Source organism: Acomys minous, assembly GCF_964271855.1.
Source record: "Acomys minous genome assembly, chromosome: 11".
Taxonomy (NCBI): domain Eukaryota; kingdom Metazoa; phylum Chordata; class Mammalia; order Rodentia; family Muridae; genus Acomys; species Acomys minous.
The window spans coordinates 91,231,519-91,240,836 of record NC_140492.1 but is presented as its reverse complement, the minus strand read 5'-3'; the positions used below and the strand labels follow the sequence as shown (position 1 = coordinate 91,240,836).

The 9,318-nt window shown below is 46.6% G+C and overlaps 1 long non-coding RNA gene across 1 annotated transcript; it reads left to right on the top strand.

The window, feature by feature from the left end:
• The first annotated feature begins 4,205 nt into the window (after window positions 1-4,205).
• Window positions 4,206-7,098, top strand: LOC311608377. The gene is made up of 3 exons (XR_014782938.1): window positions 4,206-4,640; window positions 6,404-6,536; window positions 6,731-7,098. It is a non-coding gene; the product is annotated as an uncharacterized lncRNA (long non-coding RNA).
• Window positions 7,099-9,318: the final 2,220 nt, after the last annotated feature.

The following is a 9,318-nucleotide window of genomic DNA, read 5'->3' as shown; positions in this document are numbered from 1 at the left end:
AAGGGGACACCATCTTGATGCATTCCCCCTATAGTATCTCCCTGAGAATGTCGTAAGGCCGCTAGATTCTTCCGGAACACCGAGTTACATCATTTATTATTCCATACATGCTCCTTACCGGCAGTCAGTGAAACTCAGCCGAGAATACTGTATCCAGGACCAGACTGTGATGAGACATGGCAAGATGTCAAGCATCTCCAGAGGTCTTAGATGCTTGGCCTATTGCCATTTGAGAAATGGCTTCTGATTTTCTTCCTTCATGAGGATATCAGGGAAAAAGTTCTCAAACTGGCTCTTGCTGTGGTTCTTAATGCTTCTCTTGGAAAGGTGGAACATCCTATGGCTTTATAGGTTCTGCAAAACACTGGCCCAGAACTCAAGGAAACTTAATTTCCAAAGTCAGCAAAGATCCGTTAAAACAAAACAAGACGAAACACCCAGAAGCACTTGCTTAACTTCGTTGCTTTACCCTATGAGATTTATCCTTATCATGAACAATGCCAGAAACACATCCTTAATATGTTAATTTGGTTTGACCTGTTGAGGTAAGACTAGAGAACATGGTGTGTGGGATGTGTTGCACTGTAACTCTCCACCCTCCCCATAGACTCAGGTTCTGAGTAAGAAGATGTGCTTTCTTCAGCCATTGCTGATTCTTGCTCCTTTGATAAACACTAAATTCACTTCTAAGAGAAAAGTCAAAGTCAAAGTCTTTCTGGCCGATAAGCATACTTGTGTGAGCACAGAATCTGTGTTTTCTCTTGCCTCCTCTACAAGTCTGAAATGGGTGGCTGGGCCCCTGGAATACTATGACCTTGACTTGCAAATCACCAGCAGGACCAGAGCAAAAGTTAAAAAACTTTGCAACTCCCCTGCCGCCCCCCCCCCCCGACCCTCGATGTCACAGAAGTATTCCTTTCTATTTGCCAAGAGGAAAGAAAAGAAACAACAAAAAAAAATCCCAACTCATGGCTTGAGACCATATTGTAAAATGTAAATAACATTTTAATGAGCACTATGGAGGGGGTGAGCTGGGCCAGAGGCCCACCACTGAAGGGCTGGATTTAAGTGCACCTTGGGTAGCAATGAAACTAGTTTGGTGGTCTTCGCCTCTGTAGTAGACATTTTCCCACATTAGCAAACCAGCACAGGATTTCATGTGATCCCATACAAAGGACAATGACAGCTCTGCCAAAAACCAGAACTGGAGTATGGATGGGGTAAGCTGGAGGAGAAGCCAACACCAGAAATGCCAGGGCACCGCTTCACTCAAAGTTCAACTCTTGCCTAGACTTAGGAAGTAAAAAAAAAAAAAGGAGGGGGGAGCAATAATTCCAAGCCCTTGTATTCCTGCCCATCTTCTGTGAGCTCAAACAACATCTGAACAGCTGGCCTCGTTTCTACTCCCTGCACTGCCCACGATCTTCCCTCTGTGAGAAAACATTTTCGAAGGCCCAGCACTGACTTCACTGTACTGAGTACTCCAGCTACGAGGGTGAGCACCCCCATCTAAACTAGATTCTGGGGAGGCGTCGGGGGGGGGGGGCGGCAGGCAGAAGGGGGACTGTGCTCAGGTCTTTCTTACTGTTTCTAATTCCAACGTCACGGTCTCTAACTAGGTATAGCTCACTCTCCCTTGATGTAGACATAGCCCAGGTCCCTACAGAGAACACACCTTCTCTTTAGTTCTGCACCTGTCTATGCAAAACCACGACCCCCGAAAATGTTCATCTGAGGGGCTGCGCTCTGGTTATCATTCCTCTTGAAAGTTTAAGTGAACATTTGAAAGATAACAGGGAGTAAAATAAACACCAGACTTAGGTTGCTATAGTCTTGAACTCACTATCCCTCACCCACAGTAGACTGTTCATCTTTTTTTTTTTTTTTTTTTTTTCCTGTTTGGAAAAAGACTGGACCCGTCACTCTCTTAACTACACTATCTGATCTGAATCTCATGTCCTCTGTGGTACATCAGGAGTCTTTCTCATCATCACCCGGACCTTAATAACCAGACAAGATCCTCAAAGTGGGATGCTAAGGTCAGGTCAGGGGAGAAACAGACAGTGCCCTGACTTGGGTGCAAAGGATGCTTGAAGGATGCTTGGTTGTGTTTGGAGGTCATTCACCGCAGCATATCTCTTTCTTATGACTACAGATGGTGGTGTTCCTTGGACAGCCCAGGGAAGGGACCCCTCTCCTGTCGCTGCCCGACCCGACTCCCCACAAAAAACTCACAACCTCTCATCTTCAGACAGAAGGCACTGCTCTCACGGAGGCTCACAGTTCTAGCCCTTAGGACCATCCCAAGATCAGACCCAAGGGAAGTGTTCCCTGAGGCTGGAGAAAGTGCCTTTCCCGAAGCTGGGCCTACTTTGCCCCGAGGTTCTGTTTCTATACAAAGACGCTTTTCTAAGAGTAGTGCTGCAGGCCTCCGCGTTAGAGATTTGCGTCTGTCTTCCTTGAAAACAGGAGGCCCATAATAAAACTACAGGAGCCAGCAATTGGGACTTACAACTCTGGAGTCATTGGAGGTTGGCCTCAGCCCTCCCAAATGCTGAGCTTTGGCCTCTCTGAGGAAGAACAAAAAGGCAGAAAGAATTTAAGGGGTTGCTGGATTGGCTTAGCAGGGCCCGGAAAATGGGGGCACTTACTGATGGGGCACTGATCCTTGGGCCACTACCCTGGTACCAGACAAGCTAGGAGATGCAAAGTCTGGGGCGGGGGTGGGGCAGGGAATGAGAAAAGTTTACCCAAGTCAAGGCAGCCTGTGTTGTGTAGGCACCCATGTCGGAGGCTATGCTCGTGGGTGCTATGACTCAAAGAATAACCAACTGACTTAGAGGTAGCGCGAACAAACACTCCCTAAAGAGCTCAGTAAGTGTCCACAATAGGCAGAAATGCAGGGAATATCAGAAGAACTACAACACAACAAAGAGGTAAGAGGAAAAAGAGAGGTGATGGCATCTAGGAGCAAGGCAGACAGCGGGTAGGGATGGCCCCCCGAGCAGACCGGCCTGCTTTAGAGTGTGCCCGGATCACGGGGGAATAGAGAAGGCACTGCGGCCACCTGTCCGGCCATCCATCCGGCAGCTCTGGTTTTGGCAGCACGGTCCTGATGCCTGCATTGCTGGACCCAGCTTGAGAGCTTCCTAAAAATATCCCCGGGGCTGATGCAATAGCAATTTGTGATGGTGCCGCATTGCCATGTGGTGGATGGAGTAACCTGGTGATGTGGAGGGAGGCTCTTCCGTCTTCACAGGAGGACCCACCAGTGAGCTCAGCATTCCCAGCGGGGGTGGGGAGGTGGGGGGAAGGGGGAACGGGCCGGGTTGCAGAGTGGTTAGCTCTCTGGTGTGGGAAGACTTGAGTTCCCCATCATCCATCCTCAGCAATTGCTCAATCAGGGCGTGACAACTCAGGAGGACTGTCCTAAATAGGTCCTTTCTCAACCCTCAGCACTACAAATGGCAAGTGAGGCAGGGTTGCCTACCCCACTTTCAACCTGGAGAGAGCAGCAGCCCCGAACACGGGGAAGCCTTCCCCCCCCCCCCCCCCCACACACACACAAGGTAAAGACCAACTTGTGCTAGGGAAAGAAGAGAAGCCAGGTCTGGTTTGAAAGATGAACCAAATTCTACTAAGACAGGGTGCCACCGCAAGTTGGGTTATGGTCATCTCCAAATACAAAGTTGTTTGTCAAGTTCCCTTCACCTTGCCAAAAAAGTACAACTCGTTTTCTCCCTCCCCCAGGGCATTCAATCGTTCTTAGAGGGTCAAGTGGGTCTGGTCGGAAGGGTGTGTGTGTGTGTGCACACGAAATGCCCCTTTACTAAGATGTAAAGTGTCAATCACCCCCCTACCTCCATCCCCACCCCTAATGCTCAAAGAGTTCCAAACTAAAAGCTGCCGCATCGTTTCAGCGAGTAATCCACACAAGTTGAAGGGCACATGCTGTTGCATTTCTGATCAGATTGTGTGTTAGGCAAGAAAATATACTGCCCAGCCCCCCCCCATCCCCCTCCCTGCCTCTTCTTGAGAAAATTTTTTTGGGGTGGCTAAATGCTTGTCTGTTTAAAAAAGCCACCAGGCAGTGCCTCTCACTTTGTCTTGGCAGGGCACAACCATCAGACGAAGTGGGAGGAAGGAACATTAACTTCAACAGCTGTTTCTTGACCCCGGCTGTCAGTCTTCCCAAGAATAAATTTTGGAGAGTCCTATTTGAAACAAAGAGGGAGTTTTGGGGGAGAGAAAAGTTGGTTGGTTCCAGGGCAGCCGCCCAAAGAAGCAGGGAACAAGATGTTTGCAGTTACCACGCAGCCTGCAAGCCTCTGCCGGGTGCAGGCAAGGAGCAAAGTAACTTGAAAGCTCCCCTCTCGGCGCCCTGTGCCTGCAGCTTCCCCCCCTAACGCGCGCCCAGATCCAGCGCCGGTGGTAAGAGCCGAAGCTCGACTACAGTAATTCCCCAGCTCGGGCGGCTTGAAACTGCTCGGGCTGAATAGCATTTGCTGTTCCGTCCTGCGGCAGCCTCCCGCCGCCGCTGCCGCGCTCCCTGCAAAGCAGCTCTCATTATCCCGGAAGTTGTGCTGACACAGTCTCGCTGCCACCAGAAGTTTGTCAACATCAAACTTCTCCTGTGTGGGGTACGTTCACCTTCCACGAGTATTTAATCGAGCCAACAAGCAAACAAACAAACCCAAATAAACCTGCCCGTGATGTCATAGCCTTCCCCCACCCTCTTTCCTGGAAAGGCTGGGGGGCTGTTAGGAAATCTGCTGGTGGGCTCTGAGAGCGCCTGTGGGTTACTTGGGGGGGCTGGGGTAGGATGGGGGGGGCTGGGGGAGTGGGGAGGGATCCGCCCGGGTGGGCAGAGAGGAAGGGGCTGTGGGAGGCTAGTGCGGGCAGTTGGGGCTGGAGGCTGGAGGGCTTGCAGAGGGAGCTGGGGCCCGAGCTGCAGGTTGGTCCTGCAGCCTGTTGGCTTCCGCTTGATTTGAGGTTGCACCAACTGGGCAAAGGTGGCTTTGCGTCCCAGCCCCGCCACAAAGGTTGTTTGGAAGTCTTGGGCCACGGAAAGCAGGGGAGCCCCCCGATGCCCACTGTGCATTTAACATTCTTACAGGACATTTAAACCTCTTTCGGCATAGAGGGCATTGAGGTCATAAAATGCATTTTTGGGGGACGTAGACTGCCACGCAAGGGGAATCCTGGGATAGGACCGTGTCTGTCTTTAGTGGGTCTGTTCAGATACCACGACTGGCTTTCCAAAAACTTGGGACTCCAGCTCTCCCTCCTTAAGTTGCAGGGCACCTGGTTTGGGTGTTTGTGATTTCCATTTGCTCCCCGCTGAGATGCTTTGGTGCTTTCCTCCTAAAGCTGGGGTGAGGAGTGGACTGGGAACCCGGGATTAACCCTTTCCTTTCCGTGTGTTCAGGCATTCCATCCTGTTGAGAGGTTGAGTGGGCCTAGAAGAGTTGAGCAGAATGGGCCTTCTTGAAGCAGGGCTGCCTGGGAACCGCAGTTTTTCCAGCAATGAAACTTGCTGATACTAACTTTGGATCTGATTTCCAACGGCTAGGACCTACTGTACTCAAACCCAGGACCTTAGATAATGTGTGTTAACACCCTGCCCCCCATCTCCCACCCCCCACCCCCCCATACCCGGTTTTGCAATGGCAGGTTAAACATGGGCAACCGAAAGGGCCTCGGTATCTCAACAGTGGGCAGCCCAAAGCCTGGCTCCTAGCACTGGAGATGTCTCCATGAAAGATACAGCAGTATTGTTCCCTAGCGTCAAAAATAAAATAAAATAAAATAAATTTAAGTGGAAATCAACATCGCCGAGGAGAATTATCCAACTGTGGCATAGCTGGAACAGGGAGGCAGTGAATCCACTCAGGGAGCCAGGAGCTAAGTTTCCCTTCTTGCTGGTCTGTTCTTAATGACTATGTGCTTAGAAAAATTAGCTGTAGGCGTGTATCTTCAATAACAAGAAGGCACTTTTTCTGTTTTTCAAACTAACCTACACAGGGACACGGTACTAGCCTCCAGGGTCCAACTTAGCTCAGACATATACTAAAACCAAGTAACAACCGGAGACAACAGAAGGCCGAATCGAAGGACTCTGGGAAACTGACACATGCCTCAGGATTGGAGTTTACTTTTGACAAACAAATAAATGGACTTAACTCCAATCATAAGGCAAGATGCCCTTATTCATGTGTGGTCTCGCACATACACACCACACCCAAAACACGGGCGGGGGGTGGGGAGGGGGAATGTGTTTTCTTAAAAATATAGTTGCTCGCTATAGTGAATTTTTTTCTTGGCCGTGCTTCAAAAATTTCCAATTATCCAGACTTCTTTTCTTAAGGTTATGTCTTAATCTTACTTATTTCTTTCCTCATAGTCTACAAATGTGGCTCAGCATGTACCACAAGGGATGCTGATGCTGTGAACTGAGAGGATGTGGAGACTCCCATCTCTAACACCATATGCATGAATAGTTTGTCCTGTTGTCCTGGCTGTTGATCTGTCCTAAGGTGAAAAAAGAAAAAAAAAAAAAAAAAGAAAGAAAAAAGCCTTATTTATAAAGGCCGAAGGGCTTCGGCCGACCAAGGTCTTAAATGATTTGTACAGTTGGGTTTATTTACAAATAAAACTATTTTTGCGTCCCTGTCTGCAATTTCCTAGCTGTACAGGGATAATTTTCATAGCTTTCTGCTTCTCTTTCAAGAGTGGGAGCACCGAGCAAAAGGAAACAATTTCTTTTTACGGCGGCAGCGATATGAGCCGCTGTGCGCATCTGGATTTGGTTACTTCGCAAGGTAAATATCACTAAATGTGCGCTGGGGTCTTTGGGGACGGACCGCACCGGGCTGGTGGAGACAGTCTACACTGAGATGCTGGCGGATGCAGCAAGGAAGAATGCCAAGCAACTGGATCCCTTCGCAGTAACTGGGTCAACTATGGTATTCTTGAAAGTACAGATTAATTTGAAAAAAAAAAAACTTTAAAAGTATTTTCAGTTTAATTTTGGTTACATTTAGGTTATTTTAGTCAGTATGGCTATTAGAATTTTACCCCAGGAATTCAATTAGAACAGAATCCTTTGGAAAAAAAAAAAAACATACTCTCCAATTAATAAAGTCCACTAATGAAAACGTAGGGGTTTCCAGTCTCATTGCTAATTCCATTTTAAATAATGAAATTATTGTAATTATTTTTATTTAAGGGCCAAATATCTATATAGATAATAGCCAAAGCTAACCAAAGTGCTTTTTTAAAAAAAAAATTAATGAATATTAATGAAGTTCAGGAGTAGCACAGTACTGCCCCTGCCTGCCTCAGGAAAACAACTGTGTTGACTCCATTCTCCTAAAATAACCACCTTTAGCTATCGATGGTTAAAATAAATTTATTGCTAAAATGATTGTACGTGATGTAATTTTTGCAATTCATGAGACTTGGCCCTGTTTACTAGAGTTGGGTCTCTTTCCAAAAACTAAATCTGCTTTATCTTTTTGACATGCCTGAATGCTATTTCTGTTCATTAATTTGCCATGTCCACACATTTGCTTCTCAGTTTTCTGGGCTCCCCTCCCCCTCCCCTTGTTTTAGTAGTTCACGCGAGCCACTCAGGGTTTCCAGGCCTTCATTTATATTTTGGTGTTCAGATAATAGCGTCGTTAGTCAGCACTTTCATTCATCTAAATTTGTCTAAGTATATTGGAAGCTGTCCATAAAATTTTCCAATGAAAGTGACAAATGGATGTCAAATCAAAGGACCACACCCACTTCAACCTTGTTTGTATGAAGTTACTGCTTGTGTATATATTTCTTCCATAACAGAGGCGAGGCTATGGGGTTTTGTTGTTGTTGTTGTTTTGTTTTTGTTTTTTGTTTTTTGTTGTTGTTGTTGTTTTGCCTAGCTTCCTGAGACAAGTTTCCCAGGCAGATCACTGGTTGGCATTAGGCTAGATTTGTATCATTAAACATCAAACAGACAAAGGAAAAGAAATAACGCGTGAATTTAAGTGATTGCAAATCCATTCTTCTAAGATAACAATTTTTGAATACTTGAAATTCAAAATTTTACTGTTTTACCTCAAATGAGTCTGTAATGAGAAAGGTAGAATCATTTTCAAAAAGCTAGCAAATTTAGGTCAAAATGAAAGCTGTTGGGAGGGGAATTGGGATATTTGTGAGGAGGGGTTGGAGAACTCTAAGGGAGAGCTATTCCTGCTTCTGTTTGGGACTTTTTACTGAGTTCGTGTCTGTAAGTTTAGACCCATGCACACTGTCCCCTGTGTGCTGGACTCTGCTGTGTGATTTCTACGTGTGTTCTTCTTCATACTCAGTTCCATCTGTAATGCTATCTGCTAGGTAAATGTGCTTGCTTGAGACTTGATGCCAGTTCTAATCTGGGATTATTCTGGCTGCTCTTGAAGTCTGTTGCTGTCTAATATCTCATAACATGTTTTTACATGTCCGGGGCTTGCTGCTGCAGTTAAAAAAAAAAGCCAACAACAAAATAAACATGTGTGGAGACATAATTAGGTTATGTGTTATATGGTAAGATTAGACAGGAGATATTCTAAGATCCTAAATAGACTTGCAAACCCTTAAAAATAATTATAGTTTGGCATTTTAGTACCACGTGGAATAGCCATGCCCCCTAAAGTTGTCATGAGCTTTCTTTGTCCATAAAGAACAGGAAAGTTTACAACTTGGACTTGTTTCATCTGGAAGCGGTCTGGAATGCGGTTGGTCTTTGCACCCGGGACCAGGGGCCATAGTTTCCCTCCCCATTGCCCACGGCAGGATGTTTAAGTTCACTCCTGTGACCTAAAGAATGTGTAGTGTCTTTTGAAAAGTAGGATGTGGGAAGCTTCTCTAGCTCCTTGCAAAACGTGAGGACTGGACAAACAATACTCTGCGTGACGCTTTGCTCAGGGCCTGTGATACCTGTGAAGACCGTGATGCACGTGACTGTGTTAGACCTGCGGAAGTGAGGGCGACACCGTGGCCCGCAAAGGTTACGCCGTCTTCTCACGGCGGCCACCCTCAGACTCGTTGCAGCAGTTGATTTTTGAGCGCTTGGTGTGTTTTGGGTTCCCATAACGCTTTTCTTTCCAAAATTGCTGAATGTGAGGTAAAATGAGACTTTTGTTTCTAATTGTCTTTTTTTTTTTTTTTTTTTTTTTTTTTTTTGCATGCTAGACGTGTTTTCTAAAAATCCCAGACTGGGCAGCTCGATGTATTTACAGTTGGAAAGGAGGAATCCTGATTAGGGATGAAATCTTGCTCTTTTGCTTATGATTT